The sequence below is a fragment of the Meriones unguiculatus genome, chromosome 17 (assembly GCF_030254825.1).
Source record: "Meriones unguiculatus strain TT.TT164.6M chromosome 17, Bangor_MerUng_6.1, whole genome shotgun sequence".
In the NCBI taxonomy this organism is placed as follows: Eukaryota; Metazoa; Chordata; class Mammalia; order Rodentia; family Muridae; genus Meriones; species Meriones unguiculatus.
Genome location: NC_083364.1, coordinates 17,545,763 through 17,565,445, shown reverse-complemented (window position 1 = coordinate 17,565,445; position 19,683 = coordinate 17,545,763). Strand labels below are relative to the sequence as shown.

General features: G+C 59.4%; 1 protein-coding gene and 1 long non-coding RNA gene across 6 annotated transcripts in view; one reads left to right on the top strand and one right to left on the bottom strand.

Moving 5' to 3' along the window:
- Positions 1-19,683, top strand: part of Gng7 (G protein subunit gamma 7) — a 57,259-nt gene that overhangs the window by 13,923 nt on the left and 23,653 nt on the right. The window contains exon 2 of the mRNA XM_021648895.2: positions 946-998. The gene's annotated coding sequence lies outside the window, so the exon portion shown is untranslated. The remainder of the gene's footprint in view (positions 1-945; positions 999-19,683) is intronic.
- On the bottom strand, positions 11,475-19,197 carry LOC132648763 (uncharacterized). Of its 5 annotated transcripts, none has more exons than XR_009587170.1 (6): positions 15,711-19,197; positions 14,947-15,471; positions 13,625-14,685; positions 13,312-13,476; positions 12,692-12,800; positions 11,475-12,329 (listed from the first exon to the last, which is right to left on the bottom strand). It is a non-coding gene; the product is annotated as an uncharacterized LOC132648763 (long non-coding RNA). The 5 variants fall into 5 exon arrangements; XR_009587169.1 differs by having other exon boundaries at positions 14,947-15,413; positions 15,711-19,196; XR_009587171.1 differs by having other exon boundaries at positions 14,947-18,339; positions 18,606-19,195.

Here is a 19,683-nt window from a genome sequence, read left to right as displayed (position 1 = left end):
GATGATGATGTTGATGGTGATGATGGTGATGATGATGATGGTGATGATGTTGATGGTGATGATGTTGATGATGATGATGGTGATGATGATGTTGATGGTGATGATGTTGATGGTGATGATGGTGATGATGATGATGATGATGATGGTGATGATGATGTTGATGATGGTGGTGATGGTGGTGATGATGTTGATGGTGATGATGGTGATGGTGGTGATGATGTTGATGGTGATGTTGATGGTGATGATGGTGATGGTGATGATGATGGTGATGATGATGATGGTGATGATGGTGGTGATGGTGGTGATGATGGCGGTTAGAGGGCTCAGCTGATGAAGGGGCTTGCTCTTAAGCCTGAGGTTGTGAGTCCGAGCCCCAGACACACACACACACACACACCCCAAAACAAATAAACAAACAAACAAAAAAAACAAACACGAAAACGGTCTTGGGGATACCAGGGTCTGGGAAATAAACCCAGACAGCAAGCATTTATCCTGCTCCTGCTGTATACAAACGGCTTCGTAGAAATGACCTTCAGGAGAGGTGGTGTGGGCTGAGCTTGCCCACGGCCGGGATCCCCACGCGCGTGCCTGTGGCGGCAGCAGGAGAGGCACCCCGCCTTCTTGACCCTGCATCCCCACCATGGGCAGTCCCCTGCCTCGGCTCCCCTAGGCCTTCCTCCAGCTCTGCAGACGAATGTCTCCTGCCCGCCCACTCCCACCCGCGATTTCCCTCAATTATGAATTCCGCCCCATCCTCTTGGCAAATTGCTGCTCCCGTCAAGCCGCCCACGCGGGCTCCGAGCCCCGCGGTGTGTCGGGGCCTCCGGAGCGGTCGGCGGAGGGAGGGTGCCAGGCGCTGCCTGGGTCGGGCGTGACCTCCTGGCCACACAGAGCGGGTCGCCAGGCCGGATGCCAAACTGACGCGCGGTGTTTCTCTCGCAGGGCTCGGGAGCTTCGGGGCGGAACCTCGGCGCTGGCGGCGGGGCACGGAGCAGGTAGGTGCTGTGTGGGGCCTGGCTCGCGGCCCGGGGCTGGCGGGTGCAGCGAGGGGGGCCGTGGGCTGAGGGGCGGCCAGGGGCGGCCCGGCCTGCGAGCGGGGGACGCCTTGGGGGGGCCGCGAGGATGTGGGGTGACCTCCACCCGAGCCTGGGGCGGGGTGCAAAGGTCACCGCCATGCCGTGGGCGTCTCTGCCGCCTCCGCCGCACCCCAGGGAGTTTACAAGACGCTTTGGTCCCACCCCGGTTCCCCGCACCCTGTTCTCTGCACCCCATTTCCCGCACCCCGTTTCCCGTTCCCCGCACCCCGTTTCCCCGTCTCCAGGGTCAGGGCCCGCTCGTTCTTAGTCCCAGCTCAGAGGTGAAATGTTTCAGATGTGATTTGAGATTTGGCTTCACTTTCTGCCCCTGTAACAAAACGCCCGAGACTGGAGCTCTGTCGAGCAGGAGGGTTCGTTCTGACGAAGCCGGGAACCGGCCCGGTTAGTCTGTTCCGGGCCTGTGACAAAGCGTCCAGGGCTTTGTGGTCTTAGTCTGAGTCCCGTGGCTATGCTGGGGAGCCTTATAAAGGAAAAAGGTTTACTCCGAGCCTCGGTTCTAGAGGGAAGGTTTGGGGGGGAGCATGGGGCCTGGGAGTGACCACGTGGGAACATGGCCCAGGCCCAGGCCCGGCCACAGGTTTAGCGACAGGGTCCCAGGACGTAGCCCAGTTTGACCTGGAACTCACAGAAATCCTCCTGTCTCTGCCACCCGAGTGCCGGGATTCAAGGCGTGAGCCGTTACCACCATCTTTAAAAAAATAACAATTTATTTTCTGTGTTGCTGTTTGGGGTGTCCCGGAACTGCAAACACAGCGATTGTGATCTGTGGTGTGGGTGCCGGGACCCGAACCCGGATGCCCCGTGACAGCAGCCAGTGACCTGACCGCGGAGCCTCTCCAGGCTCTTTATAAAAGAATCACACGTACTTACTTGCATGCGTGCGCAAGCCCCGGAACACGTACGGAAGCCAGAGGAGAGTGGGCGGGAGGCGGGCCTCTCCGTCCACGAGGGGACTCGAACCGCGGTCCCTGTGTTGCGCCCCGCCCCCCCCCCTCGCGTTTGCTGCCGGCGGGAGCGGCGCCGCTGTTACCACGTGTGGCCACCAGGGGGCAGGAGAGCTCCGTGCGTCTCTGCAGCCCGGCTCGCCGGGGCTGGGCGATGGTGTGTGTCCCCGTCGGCTCGGGTGTCCTCGCGGGCAGGGCCTCGGGGGGAGCAGGTGGCGGGTGACGCGCGGTGGCCCGGGATCCCCGGGAACCCCCGCGTCAGGGCTTCTCTGCGCACAGTGGTGCGTTCGCCGGTCAGGACTGGCGGAGACGGTTGACAGACGGCTGAACGTCGTCTCCCCCGCCCCCGCCCGCCCCCCCGCCCCCCGCCAGACGCCCACAGCGCTGGGTCCTGCCCTGTCATGGTGCCCGAAATCTCACCCAGCCGTGGCGGAAGCCTTTCTGTTTGAGACCTGGCCGCTCGTAGTCGAGGCTAGCCTCAAACACTCGGTAGAGCTGCTCAGGACCCTGAGCTCCTGAGCCCCAGGTCTACACCTCCTCAGTGCTGAGTGACAGGTGTGTGCCGCCAGCTGCTAGGGACAGGGCCCAGGGCTTCATGACCACCAGGCAACTGAGCTACACGCACCCCACCAACTGAGTAACCAGCACCCCACCAACTGAGTTACACGCACCCCACCGACTGAGCTACAGGCTCCCCACCAACTGAGTCACCAGTACCCCACCGACTGAGCTACAAGCACCCCACCAACTGAGCTACGAGCACCCCACCGGCTGAGCTACTAGCTCAGGAAACAAGACACCGGCTGAGCCACACCCCCACCGTCCCCTCCTGAGCCCCAGTGAGGAGCTCCCTCTTTGAAACCCCAGCTGCCTAATTTTTGCCATTTGAAAGTCGAGGTCCAGAAAAGTCTGTGCAGAATAGGCTGGAGCCTCCCTTGCCGCAGCGGATGCTGTTGCTAAGCGACCTCCCAAAGCTTCAGCCTCCCTAGAGCGGGCGGCGCTGATGCAGGGACAGGTCATTCCTGGATGTGCTGGGCCCCGCCTCCACTGACTCAGTGCGTGTGGGGTGACGGTCATGTATGATGATATCAGGGGTGGTGGGGACGTGGGGGGGGCGGCAGAGCTGGCCCCTTGCCTCAACTTAGGGTTATTTTTATTTATTTGAGGGGTGTGTGTGCATGCCCACTGAGGTCAGAAGGCAGCGATCTCCTGGAATTGGGGCCATGGGTGGCTGTGAGCTGCCATGGGGGTGCTGGAACCGAACCAGGGTCCTCTTACCCCTTAAGCCTTCTCCCCAGCCACGTCCCTAGCTTTGGCTTCTCACATGCGTCCCTATACCGTGTTCACAGCTGCCGCTGGGTCCCCACCTGGAGAACACGCCTGGGGTGGACACATGCCATGAAGGCGCTGTGCGTTAGGTGCTGGCTCGGAAGTTGGGGTACAGGGCCACTCCTGCAGAGGACCAAGGTCTGGCTCCCCACACTCTGCCCAGGCCCCACCTCTTCCTTCCTGTTCTAACCCCCTGGGGACTGTTGGTGAAGGTTCTCTCCATCCAGAACACCAGCCTCTGTGTGTGTGCGTGCGTGTGTGTGTGTGTGTGTGTGTGTGTGCGTGTGCTTGTGTGTGCGTGTGCGTGTGTGTGTGTGTGTGTGTGTGTGTTATACACACAGGCAGGGGCAGGCTTTGGATGGCTGTGGCTGAGTAGGACAGAAGGACCTCTGGAGCAGCTTCAGCGAGACTTCGATTTTACCCTGCTGAACAAAGGCCAGGATGCAGCTCTCAGCGGGAGGGCGGAGGGTTCCCCAGGGCAGACGTTTCACTCTTGGCCGGGCCAGAAGCTCCGGGTGCTTCATTTGCTTTTGGCTGCAGGGGCCTATCATGAAGGAAACAAGACGCTGTACGTGTGTGTGTGTGTGTGTGTGTGTGCACAGACATAGACGGTTTCTCCTCCCTTCCCCCTCCCAGCCCTCCTGGCTGCCTTCTGTTGACCCTCTCCAACAGAGGGGGTTCCGGTGTCCCCCAATAGCGAATAGCCTCTCTTTCCTCTATTATATTTGTTACACATGTGTGTGTGCACAAATATATGTAAATACCGCCTGCTGGGTCTGGCTTTGTCTGCATGCGCAGGGTTTCAGGCGGCACACTCCGCCCCGACGACCGTGCTCAGAGTTTAGTTACTTGTCTATTGAGATGATGGAACACCATGGCCAAGGCAACTTATAAAAGAAGGGGTTTCCTTCGGTTCCCGTTTCAGAGGGCGAGAGGCGGGAGTGGAGCCAAGGGGCGGACAGCTCACCTCTGACCACAGCCAGCCTTTCTCAGGGTCTGCTCCGCCCAGCCTCGTGTGTGCATTGCTGGAATGCCGTGTGTGTGTATGTGTGTGTGTGTGTGTGTGCACGCGTGTGCGTGTGTTCGTGTGTGTGTGTGTGTGTGCGCGCACGTGTGTGTGTGTGTGTGTGTGTGTGTGTGTTCGTGTGTGTTGGAGGCTCTGTGGAAGCACCTGGCTCCCATCATGCTCTGCCTTGCTCCCTTGAGATGGGGTCCCTTTCAGATCCTGGAGCCAGGCTGGTTTAGAGGGAATGTGTGCTGAGCCTGTGTCTCTAGGTCCTGGTTTTTAATCCCAAGGTTACTCGTGAGATAGGAATGCTTGTCACCAGCCGAGACTGGGGACTGGGGAGGTGGCTCAGCGTGTGGCGCCTTCGCTGGCCCGGTGAGCGTGGAGACCCGAGTTCAAATTCCCAGCGCCCGTGTAGTGTAAGAAGTTGACTGCTCCTAGCCTGTGGGGAGGTGGAGGCAGGAGGATGGCGAGGATCCCTGGCCAGACACAGTCCAGCTTAACGGTGAGCTGCACCCCTGAGGTGCCAGCGAAGGAGGGAGGCTGAGGGCCGGACCTCACGCGTCCTCCTGCTCAGGACCCGGCCGAACACTTTGGGGACAGTGAGTGGAGCCCCGGGCAGCGTGCCAGGGGTGCCCTGAGGAGGAGTAAGGATCTCGTGTGGTTTCCCGGCCTGAGTCAGCGCTGAGCCTCCTGGAATGCCACACAGTGTCCCCAGCGCCGTGACACCGCGCTGAATCAGAGCTGTGCCGGGCACCCACCCCTGTGGCCCCCGTGACCTCTGTGGCCCCGGGGAGCCCAGAAATCCAGCTGCAGCAAGAGGGACAGGGTCGGGGCTCATACCCAGAGACTCCGGCCAGGCTTGGAGGAGGACAGGAGGCAGCCATGGGCACAGCCCTGTATCCTGGCACCCCTGGTCTCCAGGGGGGAAGGCCTGGGCCCTGCAGGGTGCCAAGCAGCTCCATGCTATGTGACAGGCTTAGCGTGACAGCCACAGTGACCCCAGAAGTCCCCCCCAGGGCTCACTGGAGGCAGAATCTGGGGTCAGACCTCACAGCTTCAAGGCCTCCTTCCTGGAGGAGGTGGCACTAAGATCCTGGTCTTGATTGGGGCAGTTGGGAGCCATAGAGCATTCTAGTCTCGTGATGCAGAAATCCAACCTTCTGGGCTGAAAAACCGGGAAGTCCCTTCAACATCCTCTCAGACACCTCAAAACGTTCACCACGATTGAGGCAGGCTGGGGCCAGGGCCCTTAACCCCACAGGTGCTGGGTGGGTATGCCGGGTGACTAGCAGAGTGAGGGATGTGGGGACAAGGGTAGGGTGCCCAATCAGCAACTAGGATCCACGTTTCTCCGTTTGTTTATTTCTTTACCTATTTAGAGTCAGGGTGTCTCTGTGTAGCCCTGGCTGTCCTAGAACTCACTCTGCAGACCAGGCTGGCCTAGGACTCACAGAGCTCCCCCTGCCTCTGCCTCCCTCCCGAGTGCTGGGCTCAAGGGCGTGCGCCCCGCTGCTCCTGCCCAGCTCCGTGTGTCTCTTTCTAAACCCACGGCGATACACAGAGCGTAACCGTGGCTCAGGTCAGCAGCATGAGGCTCATCTGTGGACCATCGTCCATCCTAACTGTCATCTCCAGAGCTTTCCGTTCCCCGACCCTGAAGCTCTGTCCCCAGCTCATGTGACGCCATCTTCCTGGCCTCTGCCATCCAACTTCCTGTCCCTGGATCCGCCGCCGCCCGTGACATCCCGGGAGTGGACCCTGGGATGTGCCGTTCTGTGCCTGGCTCCTGCCATTGGGCATGGTGCCCTTGAGGGCCCCCATGAGCAGACGTCACGTGGTTGTTTTCTTATGACAAGGCAGACTGGCTGCTGATGGACACTTGGCTCTGGTTTCTGCCTTCCAGGAACCACGTTGCTATGGACACACAGTGGCCTGTGCTGGTCCCCGCTTCCAGGGCGCTCCCTCACTTACCACTCCCTCTGGTCTTGATAGCTGTGTCCCCAGACGCCAGACTCCGGCTGGGGGTGGCTGAGCCTGAGAGTACAGTGGCCAGGCTGAGCCGCTGCTCCACAGGCCGCCAGCCCGACAGCTGTGAAGAGCAGTGAATTCACACTTCAGCAGCTGCACCTGCGGTGAAGCCTCGCAGCTGCACGCGGGACAGGGGCCAAGTCGCCCTCACAGCCACAAGCCAGGCCCTCCGCTCCCCTTCCCAGACCCCCCCGAGGCCAGGGATCCCTAAATGTGTTTGGTACCCGTGCTGACTCCACCCCTCTTCCTCCCCCTCCTCCTCTTCTCCTCCTCCTCTTCTGGTTCTTTTGTTTTTGTTTTTTTTGCTTGTTTGTTTTTTGAGACAGGGTTTCTCTGTGTAGCCCTGGCTGTCCTGGACTCACTTTGTAGACCAGGCTGGCCTCCAACTCACAGCGATCCTCCTGCCTCTGGCTCCCTGAGTGCTGGGATTGCAGGCGTGGGCCGCCATGCCCAGTTTCTTTTTGTGGCACAGATGGGCTTGAACTCCTGATCCTTCTGCCTCCACTTCTGCCCTGCTGGGGTGTCAGGCATGGGCCAGGAGCCTGGTTTAAGCCCTTGGGGTGGAACCCAGGGCCGGGGGAATGCTGGGTCAGCCAGGACCTGGGTCTTTGGAGAAACGGTTTCTCCCACTAAGTGACTGTCTCAACTGTGAGTTAATTTTATGAGGTGTGATCAAAAAAGGGATTTCAAGGACATGAAAGCCAGTCTCCGGGGACCGTTTCTACAAAACTTCACCCCACCCCCTCTCTGCCCGGCTCGTCCACACCACCTCCTCTGTGGACGCTCTGTGACCACAGCCCCGGCAGCCTCATTCCACCAGGACACCTGCAGCTGTGGGAGCCGCTCAGGCCTCCGGATCAACAGGATGTCAAAAAATGACAACTGAAAAAATGAAGCAAATTAGAGAGAGGTGGCCTGGGCTGGGTGGGCGGAGCACCTGCCGGGGTGCCGGAGACAGGGGGCCTGGGGGTCCTGGCCTCCACGCCCAGCATCACAGAAACCGGAGCCCTCAGGAGGTCAGCTCAGGGTCGTCCTCGGCTGCATGGGGAGTTCCAATCCAGCCTGGGCCACGTGAGACCCCATCTCAAAAGACAGCCATACGGACAGGCGCAGACTGAGGCTGTGTAGACAGCCATGTGGGAGCCCAGCGCCGAGCAAGGAGCCCAGGGCTCCCCTGCCCCAGCAGCTGGTGCTGCATACAACTCATTTGATTGCTGAAACTTGGCGAGCTTCCTGGAGCGCCCTGAACCTTCACATCACCCCAGGCCTGACTCCTGGCTTCTTTCCCCCTCCGTCTCAGTGAGTAGAGTACTCTGCTGGCAGGGCCCCGGGCTCTGTCCCAGAGCTGTGTAACCCGGATGTGTTAGCCCACACCTGTTGTCCAGGACGTAGGAAGTCGGAGGCCGGGGGATCAGGAGGTCGTTGGAGGGCTAGCCTCACCTCCAGGAGAACCTGTCTCGGAAGTGCACAGCCAGAGCCAGGCTCTCCGCAGGCAGAGGCAGGCGGATCTCGGGGGCCAGCCTGGCCCACAGAGCGAGTTCCGGCACAGCTCTTGTTTCTTGTGTGTGCAAGGAGCAGGCAGCTTCGAGTACAGTCCGCCTGTGGAGGTTGGAGGATGGGTCAAAGGAGTCACTTCTCTCCTGCTGAATGTTTGCCAGGGATGGACCGTGGTTGGCGGCAGGCGCCTTGGCCAGCAGAGCCACCCCACACACTCTGCATGTGGACTTTTGCCGGATGCTGCCAACTGAACTCAGGCCCTCAGGCCCCGGTGCGGCAAGAGCCTGGTCGTTCTTCCCCAAACCTCTTTTTTCTCATTTGTTTCTTTCTCTGAGGCAGGGTCTCACATAGCCGAGGCTATCCTCAGCTTAGCGAAGGCTGACCTTGAACTCCTGATCTTCCTGCCCCCGGTCACTCGGGTGCTGGCGTGACAGTGTGCTCTGAGCCATGCCTGGCTCAGGAGGAGCTCCAAGCGGAGCTCCGGGGAAGCCAGCGCCCCGCCCGCTAAGCAGCGGCCCCCAAATATCGTTGTTTAATTGCATCATTAAATGGAGAAATGCGTGGAGGTTCTCCTCCCCCGATACTCTCCACACAATCCCTAATCGTGATGAGTGCTAGGGGGCTGCGTGGAAGTGGCCACCAGGGGGCAGCACCCGCCGGCGCTGCCTGCGCCAGGTCCCTGCAGCCCGAGTCCCGCAGTCTAGACGCTGGCTGGGCGGAATTCCTCTCCCCTGAAGTCAGCCCTGTCACTCTCCACAGCCTGCTGTCTGGCTCGGGAGGGCTGGGACGCCCTTAGGGAGGCTTCAGGACGGGGGTGCCCCTCCTTCTGCCGTCCCTGTGCAGGAGGACCCCGCATCCTGGGCTGCAGGGGCGCTGGGCTAGGTGGCCCGGCTGGCTCCCTCGCCGGCCACAGGGCTGGGAACAGGATGAGTTTCGGTCCTGACTTCAGTTTTAGAGTTCAGAGGCAGGTGTTTGTGGGCGACCCGGCCAGGCAGAAAGCAAACCTGGGGCACACATCTCAGCCATCCTGGGGCCAGGGCCGTGCAAAAGGGAAGTGAAAAAAGACGGGCTTTGGTTTGGCGGGGCTGGACGGGGCTTGTGACTGCGGCCCAGCGCTCCAGGCTCCTTCAGGCTCCTCCAGGCTCCTCCAGGCTCCTCCAGGCTCCAACCACAGCGCCGTGAAATGCCAAACAATGAAAGAAAGCAAAAGGAAAACGGTGGAGGCCAATAAGGAAGGAACAGCCCAATAAAGATGATCTGGAGACTCTAGGGGGGCTCTGCCCCGTGTCCACGCCCCCAGCCCCTCACGGTGTGTGTGTGGGGGTCTATGTGTGTGTGGGGTCTATGTGCTTGTGGTGGTAGGGGAGTTCCCCCTCACCTCTTTCCTAGCCCTCACCTAGCTAGACTCCGCCCCGATCACGCCCCAAGCCCTCTTTTTTTTTTTTTTTTTTAAGATTCATTTATTTATGTATGTAAGCACTCTGTGTGCATGTATGCCTGCGAGACAGAGAGAAGAGAGCATCGGATCCCTTTATGGGTGGTTGTGAGCCACCATGTGATTTGCTGGGAATTGAACTCAGGACAGCTCTTAATCACTGACCCATTTCTCCACCCCTCCTTTTACTTTTTGAGACAAAGTCTTTTTTTTTTTTTTGTCCAAGGCAGGGTTTCTCTTTGTAGCCCTGGCTGTTCTGGAACTTGCTGTGTAGATCAGGCTGTCCTTGAACTCAGGGACCCACCTGCCTCTGCTGGGATTAGAGGCCTGAGCCACTGGAGAGGCCTGAGCCACTGGAGAGGCCTGCCTTGGGTCCTCTACCTCCTCTCTCAGCTTTCGGGAGCACTTGGTGGCTTTCCTGCTGGGTCACACGCTAAGTCTCTGTGAGTGACGTCAGCCTCTCACCCCTGAGCCTGACCTGGACCACAGTCCTCGCTGAGCCTTTACCCTCCTGCTCTGTGAACTGGTGCCTGACAGGGAGGCAGGCTGCTGTGGCTCCTGGCCAAGTGGGGCAGAGGGGAACGCTCACTGGTGCTGTCCCCAAAGCTGATGGTATCTAAGGAGGCCTCGTGGGAATACTGCAGGCCGAAATCTCAAACCCTGAGGGAGCCCTGGTGCCACCCTGCCTTCCCTTCTTCCTAGTCACGTCCAGTGGGAGCCAGGCGTGCAGGCACGCACCTGTAGCCCTCCCTCGCACTGAGGCAGGGGGATCAGGAGCTTAGGGACAGCCTTAGCTACATGGGAACTCTCAGGCTAGCTGGGGCTCGGTGAGGCCATGACATCAGCCGCAGCAGCTGACCGAAATCAGATGCGGCTCCCTGGTTGGTGCAGCGTCCTCTTGGCTTATCCCGGACTACCCCGAGACTCCCTCCCTGGCTCGGGGGGGGGGGGGGGCGGAGGCTCAGTCCAGCCTGTGTGTTCACACAGAGGCTCCCAACTGGCAAAAGTGGGGAAAGCGGGTCCACGGGAGCTGCTAGCACCCCGTGGACCATTGCTCAGCTGTGAACCGCAGAGGGCTCTGAGCACACAGCACGGTGCAGAGGGACCTTTCAGGCCTCCGTGCTCAGACACGTGCCAAGCCAGCCGTGTGAGGCTCTGGCAGGAAATGTCCACAACAGGGGAATTTAGAGACAGGAAGTGGATTGGCGGGTGGGGGGGCGTGACTTCTGGGATGGAGATTTTGTTTTTTGGTGTGTGTGGGGGGGGATGGTGGAATATTCTGGGACCAGAACCTGGGCAATGTTGGGGATATACTTGAATACCGGTGCGCCTACACATGGTTCCGCTTGCACTCTGCAAACTAACAGACGCCCGAACCGAAACCAAACACACAGGCCGGACCGTGGCGCCTGAGAGGGCGAGCCGGGGCTGGCTGAGCCCCCCCCCCCCAGGGACCCCGAGCCTCTGAACCTCCCCGGGGCAGCAGCGGCCAGCCCTGTGGGTGACCCTCGTCCCGTGAGCGAGCGTGGGGACCGCTTTAAAGCCATCGCAGGTGCACCTGCTTGGGGACACGTGAGCCAGCTGCTGCTGGGTTACGCACCTGCGTCACGTGTGTGTGTGTGTGTGTGTGTGTGTGTGTGTGTGTGTGTAACAGGTCGCCCGGGGCTTGCCTGGGTATGGCGGGCTGAGCGTGCCAGGTGTGTGTGCATCGGGACGTCTCTCGCTGTGGCCCCACTTTCTGGATGGGGGGAGGGGCTGAGGGGGCGGGTGGTGGCGAATCGGAATGTGCTGAGTCACTGGGGACTCCGGGTTTTTCCGGCTCAGGCTCCGCCTCCGAGCACCCGAGAACCGATTTGCCCTTTTCCAGGTTTCAAAACCCGAAGCCTTCCTGCCAGGTGCTTGTCACGGGTGGCAACAGGAAGGCTCCTCTGGCCCGGCCTGTTCTGTTCCTCACCTTCCCCTGCACCCCAGAATCTGTACCCCTCACCTCTCCCCAGACGACAGCAACCCCCTGCCTCAGCTCCTGGAGCCGGGAGCTGCACCGGGTCGCTTTCTTGCTGGCTTGTGGGCCCTCTCCCATCCAGCTTGTGGGTGACATTTAAAGAGAAGAAGTGGGGCGCACCAGAGCCCAGAGGGGGATCCCCGCCACCTCCTGGTAATGCCCGGACTCTGCGGTTGAGAACCAGTTTCGCTTGAGTTCAGTTCCCAGCTTTCACCTCCAGGCTTGGAGCACGAAGAGACACGAACACATATGCACACACTATTTTAAATATCTCACCCCAAATTACACTCTTATTTCTTCAGAGTGCATGTGTGGAGGTGGGAGGACACCGCGTGGGAGTCAGTTCTCTCCTCCCACCGCGTGGGTCCAGGCCACTAGGAGCTGTCAGCCTCGGCAAGCGCTCTCACCCACCTCCTCCCCAACCCCAGCCCCAGCTCTGAAAATTCAGGTTAGGGGCTCTCAGTCCCTCGAGCTTGCGATTTGTGGTTTCCATGGAGCCACCGGCCCAGCCCCCTGGGTTTCGGTTTCTAGAGCAGGGGCTTGCTGCATCCCCCAATCTGGGCCAAACTTGCAGCAATCCCTCTGCACTCCGCCCAGCCGCTAGAACTTTCTCATGCATCACACCTTGGCACGTACGTAGAGGAATGTGGGGGTCCCTCCAGCCAGGCCACATCCCCACAATTCCCCACAGTCTAAGGAATAAGGCCCAACCCTGTGTCTGCAGCCACTCTCAGGGCTTCTTGGAGTCCCAGTTAATTTTCCTTTATCGGAGGCAGACGCTCGCTGTGGGGCCTGCACAGTCAGCGCGTGAGGATCTGAGGCAGCATTTCCCCAACCACACAGCCCCCTGTTCCGGCGGCCTCTGCACAGTGCCCCTGTCCTGGCGCCCATGTCTGCTCAGTACTCTCTGCTTCCTCTGGCCAGCCTGGCAGAGTGGAACGAGCAGGGAGAATGGCCTGAGCATGCTTCTCCCACAGATTGTCACCTACCAAGAGACCAAACAAAATGTTTGGTTAACCTCTTTGTTAACCAGGGGTAGGAGCTCACACCTTTAATTCTAGCACTGGAGAGACAAACGTAGATGTCTCTCGAGGAGTTAAAGGCCAGCCTGGTCTACATAGTGAATCTCAGGGCAGCCAGGGGTACAAAGTAGAGTCTGATATGTAGATAGATGGATGGATGGGTGGATGGATGAGTTGAATGGATGGGGGGATGGACAGATGCTTGGGAGGGTGAATGGATGGATAAGTGGATGGGTGGGTGGACAGATGGGTGGGAGGGTGGTAAGTGGGCAGGTGAGTTTCCAGCCCTAACCTGCTCCCCCTTCACCACCCTGGGAAGACTGACCTGTGTGTTCACATATTTAGAATCAGCTCCTATGAATGATTTTCTCAAACCTGCCATTCCTTGCTCGCTTTCTGGGTCTCCGGCCTCCTTCTGGCTGTGACCCGTGAGCCTGGTATAGAAGGCACACTTGGTGTAGGGTAAAGGAGGTGGGAAAGGGGGTTACCCTGCAGCTCTGTCCTGCTTGGCTCCGACTTCCCAGCTTGGCTTATGTTCCCAGAATTCCCTGGGGGCTTCCCACAGCCACAACTGTTCAGTGGGGTCCTACCTTCAGGTGCAGATGGAGCCTGCCCGAAAGACATCTCTACTGAAATCCCATGGGCTCCTTTTCCTCCCACCTGGAGGGACCCTCAAACTGGCCAAGCTGGAGGCGCCCAGACCCTCACCTGCTGTTACGCCATTACTTCCACACACTAGTTTCTTATTGTTTGGTTTGTTTGGGTCTTATGTAGCCTAGGCTAGCTTCACGCTCTCTATGTAGCTGAGGCTGGCCTAGAGCTCCTGATCCTCCTGCCCCCACCTCCCCCCAGTGTTGGGATGACAGGCGTGAGCCACCATGCCCAGTTTCAAGTCCAGTCCCACTTAACCCCAGAACACATCTTAGCTGGGCAGGGTGGTCTTACCCAGGATACCTCAGCTTCTGGACGGACCCCTGTGTGTCCCGCTTGGCCTGTGGCGGGGCCCTGAGTATCTCGGGGTCTCAGACCTGCCTTTCCGCTGGGGATGACTCGGCTCCTTGGGTCCCCCGGTGACATCTGGGAATGTGTGGTTGTCAAACTGGGGAGCTCCTGGCGGGGAGGGGTGGAGGCCGGGACTCAGCCCCTGGAGAGCGCAGCATGCCGCCGCACAGGCTGTGGAGCAGGGGTCCTGCCCGTGTTTGAGCTTGTGTGCCACCAACCAAAGCAGGTGCTAGGGAGCAGGTGTGTGAGGACTAACCTCCACTGGCCCCCGTCGCCTCCACCTCGCGTCTGAGGCAGGGTCTCTCACCGAATATCGTCTGAGAGCCCAAGGGAATCCTGTTGTCTCCATACCCAGGCACCGAGAACGTAGCAGCAGCTGCAACGTAGATTGGAACTCAGCTCCTCGAGCTTCAGGGGGCACACTTGACAGTCTGTGCCACCGTGCCAGCCCGCCCCCCCCAGGTCATTCTGTGGGCATGTGATCACGCATTGATAGCCCCAGACCCAGCTAGAGACGGGGTCGGTCCAGGTCAGGCCACAGTCCGTGGCCAGGGGAGGCTGCCGCGTCCCGTCTGCCCAGTGACGTTTTCCGCAGCCGAGGACACGTGTTCAGCCTCCATTTCCTGATGTGTTTACTCTGGCCTCGGGGACCTCTTTCTCAGCAGTTGACATGCAGGGCAGCCAGCTGTGAGTCCAGCAGCCTCGGTCTTGGTCCTTGCCCTCAGAAATAGTCATCATGGGGCTAGAGAGATGGCTCTGCGGTTAAGAGCACTGATTGCTCTTCCTGAGGACGAGGGTTCAGGTTCCAGCACCCGATGATAGCTCACAACTGTCTGTAAACTAACTAACTAACTAACTAAATAAATAAATAAATAAATAAATGAAAGAATTAGTTATCCTAGAAGGGAGTCACTGGGCTCTTCCCTTAGTTTTTATTTTTATTGTTTGTTGTTTGATACAATGTCTCCTGTAGCCCAGGCTAGCCTCTAAAACCACTCTGTATCTGATGGGTAATCCTCCTGCCTCCACCTCCTGAGCCCTTGGATGACAGGTGTGTGTCTGCCATAGCCGGCTTTGTGGTATTTCTTCAGAACTTTAGTGTATCTGTTTCCTAGAGGACTTTTGCTATTGATTCGTGGTGATTTTTACATATGACAGGCAGCGGCGTTTTGTCTTGGATACATGCTCTGGAGGTTTCCTTCTGGCTTCATGCTGGTCTCCCTCCTGCTCTGGCTCCTCTGTGTTCCCTCCAGTCTGAAGCCTGTGGGCAGAACTCTGCCCTTTGCTCCTTCCTTACTTGGAAGTCTGGGCAAGGAGCTGGGGGACAGAGACAAATTTAGGGTTTCTGCAGAATCTCTCCCTGAAGAAAAATCATAACTTTTGTGAGAAGTGGCAACAGGGGGCCGGCCCGGCGGGGAAGCAGCTTCCCCACGCCCGGCTCCTGTGTTCGGTCTCCGGTGGAAGGGCAGATGTGACGTGTGAGTCATCCTGTAACCCTCACACACGTCAGGTGTGCACACACACGCACACACTGCCCCACACGTACACACGCGTGCACTCCAGTTTTCATGGTCTCACCTAGTGCTGGCTGGCCTGCAACCTGTGGTGGCCCGCCTGCCTCAGTTTCCCCGGGTGAGGGACATCTGCGTGAGTCAGAAGGAAAAAAGTTCAGCAGCTCACCCCGGACCCGGGACACACAGGCAAGGACACAGTGGGAGGTCCTCAGAGCAGCTCAGGGTCACGCGAGAATCACGGCTGTCTTTAGTCAAGTTGTCCCCGCCTCAGTTGCTCCTCAGAGATGCTGAGGCCACCGCTTCCTGGGCCAAGAGGGGCCCCCGGTGCCCCCTGTGCACCCTGCGGAGGGGGGAGATGGAGGCCTGCCAGTCAAGCTCCAGCATGCCCTGGCATGGGGCACAGGGTGGGCCGGCGGGGGGAAGGGCGCTCCCGTCTCCTCCTCGCCGCAGTGAAGAGCACGGGACTGTGGGTGATGCCGGTCTCAGAAGCTTATGTGTGTTCTCGGGGAGGCTGGCTCGGTTGCTAGGTTCCTGAAAGCACAGGGACCCTTGTCATCTTGCCCAGCTCTGCGGCCTGGGGGTCACTGCTCTGGAACAGTGACAGTCAGCGCCGCACAAATGGGGCGCAGATGGCTGGGTGGTCAGGTGGATGGACAGATGGCTGGACAGATGGGTGTGAGGGTGGGTGGGTGGATGGACGGGTGGACAGGTGGACTGACGGGTGGAAGGACAGATAGACAGGTAGATGGAGAGGTGGTGGATGGGTGGCTGGGTGGACAGATGGATGGACAGATGGATGGACAGATGGATGGACTGAAGGACGGATACCTGAGTGAATGGTTGTGTAGTTACATCACGGGTAGACGCCTGGCAGGGGTGGGCTCTCTCCTTCCGTCACTTAGGTTTGGTGGCTTTGAGACCAGGACTTTCCGAGGCACAGCCAGGGCCCTGGCCCCGGAGCCCCAGGGCTGAGACGGGACAGCCAGGCCCCTGGGGAAGATGAGCCGGAAGGCATGGGGAGGTGGGCCTTGCTTTTATAGCCTGGGTCTCCCTGTGTAGCCGTCGCTGCCTGGACTCGCTCGGTAGACCTCGGTCCTAGACCGCGAGCCGCGCCAGCCTCCGCCTCTCCAGTGCTGGGCTCAGGGCCGCGCCACCACACCCTCCGGAAGCTTTACCGCGGTGAAGCCTTGCTAGGTTCTTGTGTCGGTACGACCGTCTACCTCAAGAACACCAGGCACCCCAAAGTCAGCCCCGCCTTGTCCCCTTGCCCCTCTCAGGCCCCAGCCCCTGAGATCTACTTCCTGTGCAGAGAATTTCCTGTCCTGGCTCTTGTGTCGGGTGTCACTGACGATGATGTCCTCAAGACCGCTCCATGCTGTGTGGGGAACTCAATGGCCAAGATGGCTGCGGCCTGATGGCTCCTCCTCCTCCTCACAGGCCTCAGGAGAGGGGGGAAGAGGCTGGAGGCATCTCCAGAAGATGCAGGAACGGAACGTGGGCAGCAGGGGTGGTCCTCATCCTCACACCTGAGCAACAGACACCGTCCCCCCGTCCTCCCCCCCCCTGCCAAAGAATCAGAGAGCCGTGCCTGAGGGTAGCCAGGGGCAAGAAACTGGCTTCCCCCAGGAAGGCTGTAAGTGCTGCAACTCCAGGAGTGGACAAGTGAGCGAGGACCTCGGAGAGCCAAGCTGGGCAGTTACCCAGGTCACCCTGAACTCCGAGTTCCCACAGAGCTGCGGGGGGAGCACTGTCAGCAGAGGGCAAAGGTCAGCCTGAGGGTGGGAAAGAAATAGCTCCCTGACTTGAGGAGGTTTCCTTAGGGTAGGGCCGTAGGGCCAGATCCAGCGGCAGCCCCCCTGGGCTCCAGGCCCTTTTCCCAGCAGAGGGACAGGCCCTTTGACCACTACAACCGGCCTCCTCCTCCTCGCAATTCTCCAGCTGTCAGTTTCGAGGGAAAACAAAACCAGCTACACCTGGGCCCTCCGCCAAGCCGGTTTGTTTTGAGCTGTGTGATCTGTTTTGCTTTTGGTTTTGCTTTTTCAAGACAGGGTTTCTCCGTGTAGCCCCGGCTGTCCTAGAATTCAGTCTCTAGACCAGGCTGGTCTCGAACTCAGAGACCCACCTGCCTCTGCCTCCTGAGCACTGGGATTGATGTGACATTTTAATCTTATGTTCTCTCTCTCTCTCTCTCTCTCTCTCTTCAAGGAATCCGATTAATATGCAAAAGCTTTTCCTGTGAGACCCAGCCAGGCACACAGGCAAAAAGCCACCTTCTGGCTGGCCCCGTGCGAGCCGGCTGGGGCCATAGCTCTGCTGTGCCACTGACCATAGCTCCCTTTAACCATTGGCCTTTAGCTGTTGCGCTCATCTTTAAAACTCTCTTTTGTTTGGCCTCTCCCTTCCAACACCCTAACCCTAAGTAGGAGAGAGGGTTAGTGGGGAAGGGAGACACAGACCCCTTTACTTTTCCCGGCTGTTTAGGGTCAATGGGTTCTTCTGGGGGCTGTACCAATAGCAAACCCAGAAAGGAGCCTCCTCCAAGCAGCTGCTCCATGAAGCGTCTCTCTCTCTCCGCCTGTCCCCTCCAAGCCACCACACCATCTGTCTCTGGTCTCTCAAAATTGCCACCCCTTCTCTCTGGGCCCTCGTATTTATTTTTGTTTTAAAGGTTTATTTATGTACTCTGTATACGGTGTTTTAGATACAGTTTTTAGGTATGCATGCGTGTCTGAACGCCAGAAGATCTCACTGTAGATGGCTGTGAGCCACCCCGTGGTTGCTGGGACTTGAACTCAGGACCTTTGGAAGAACAGCCAGCGCTCCCAACCTCTGAGCTGGGCTCTCATAGTTATGTCCCTCAGAGTCCTAGACCACGCCCCTCCGGTGAAGACCACGCCCTTCAGGAGGTCAAGATCAGCTGGAGACAAATTGTAGCACATACCTGAGTTTTTAGAGAAACCAAACCCTTGGTCATTTACCTCTCATCTGTTCCCATCTGCCCAGCTCTACCTCCCCCGCACATCAGCTGGCACTTCCGGAAGGGAACCTAACGGAAGTGCCAAGGGCCAGAGTCCTTAGGTGATCAGACTTAGCGGCAGGCACCGTCACCCACTGAGCCCTCTCACCGGCCCTTACTGCCTTCATGGGTGGCTCTGTCACGGCCTCTCTTGGCCAGCGATGGCCGGGGAGGGGCTGGGTGACTCCCTGTGTCTGGCCTGGCGTGACAGGAGAGTCACCACCCCTCCCCTAGGGGTGCGAACACCCCCCAGCCTCCCCTCAGCCCCAGGTCTGCGAGGCACCTGGCCGACACATCCAGCCAAGGGGCGATTTCTCTCCTTTTCTTCTTTATTTATTTATTTTTGTCGAGTTTTGTGTTGCTCTGTGGTCCGAGCTGACCTGAAACACGAGCTGCTCCCACCTTCGCCTCCCGAGGGCGTGGGCAGCAGGTGGGCAGCGCCTGTGTGTGCAAGCGTGTGTGGTTTGGTTGCGAGCACGCGTGTGTGCGCAGGGCCCAGGCCGGGACGTTGGTGCCCTGCCCTGTCGCTGTCCCTCCTATTTCCCGGACACAGTCTCCTGCCCCGGAGCAGGCAGGGCCACAAACCCAGCCATCCTCCCGTAACCCCCAGCGCACCGGGGGGCTCTCAGGCGTGCACAGCCGTGCTATCTCGATGTGGCTGCTGGGGATTTGAACCCAGGGCCTCATGTTTGTACCAGTGCACTGACCTGCTGCGCCGTCTCCCGGCCCCGTCACTTGGTCATCCCTGGCTCTGACCTTCCCTAGGGGACGAACCACTCACTGCGGAGAGAACCCCACCACTGCTTGTTTCCCGGTGGCTCCCCGGAAGGTTTGGGGGTTCGGGATCTGGGTGCTGCTCCCCTGCGGCCGTGCACGTGGCGCTGAGTCAGGGGTTCACGCTGTCCTCGCGTGCCCTGCCTCAGATGCAGGCCGGGACAGCCGGGACGCACCCGGCTTTCGTGACTCCTGCACTTCCCTGGCTGTCAATCAGTAACCTGCGGGGAGACGCTCTGCGCATGAACCTTCCTCCTCCGCCGCTCGCTAACGACTTCCTAACTTCAGTCCCTTCCAGCGGTCCGCTGGCCAGCTGCTGCAGGGAGGGGAAGCTCCTCCCGTGCACTCCCGCGCGCACACACGCAGACGGTTGCGGAACTCTAAGGCGCCGGTGGTGGCCGACGTGTGTGGTGTGTGGATGGGGTTGTTCTGCAGTAATGGTGCTGGAAGCTGTGACAGCTCATGCTACCCCTGACCACGCCTGGGTCCCTCACTGGGGAATTCTAGGCGGGGCTCCACCCTGACCACGCCCCCAGCCCCCTCACTGGAGGATTCTGGGCGGGGCTCCGCCTGACCACGCCCCCAGCCTGGCCATAATTCTGAGGTCTGTTGCTGTCCCGCATGTGTCTCCCGCGGTGGCCCCGGAACACTAGGGAAACTTTGCCTGTAGCTTTTCCAGTTACCTGCGCCGTACGCTGTCTGCAATGAACACCCACACGCGTGTAATTTTTCACACCATCTCTGGCCATAAAGTCACGTCGGGGTCGGACAGCACAGGCGGCGGCCTCAGGCAGCGGGTGTGCTGTCTTTTCTTTTTACAGCAGGAGCAGTTTTCCCCCCCTTTCTTTTTTTCTAGCCACGATTTCTCTGTGCAGCCCTGGCTGTCCTAGAACTCACTCTGTAGACCAAGATGGCCTTGAACTCACCAGAAATCTTTCTGCCTGGGCCTCTCCGGTGCTGGGATTCAGGGCGCACGCCATGCCCCCACCTGGCTGCTTGGTTTCTCTTTGA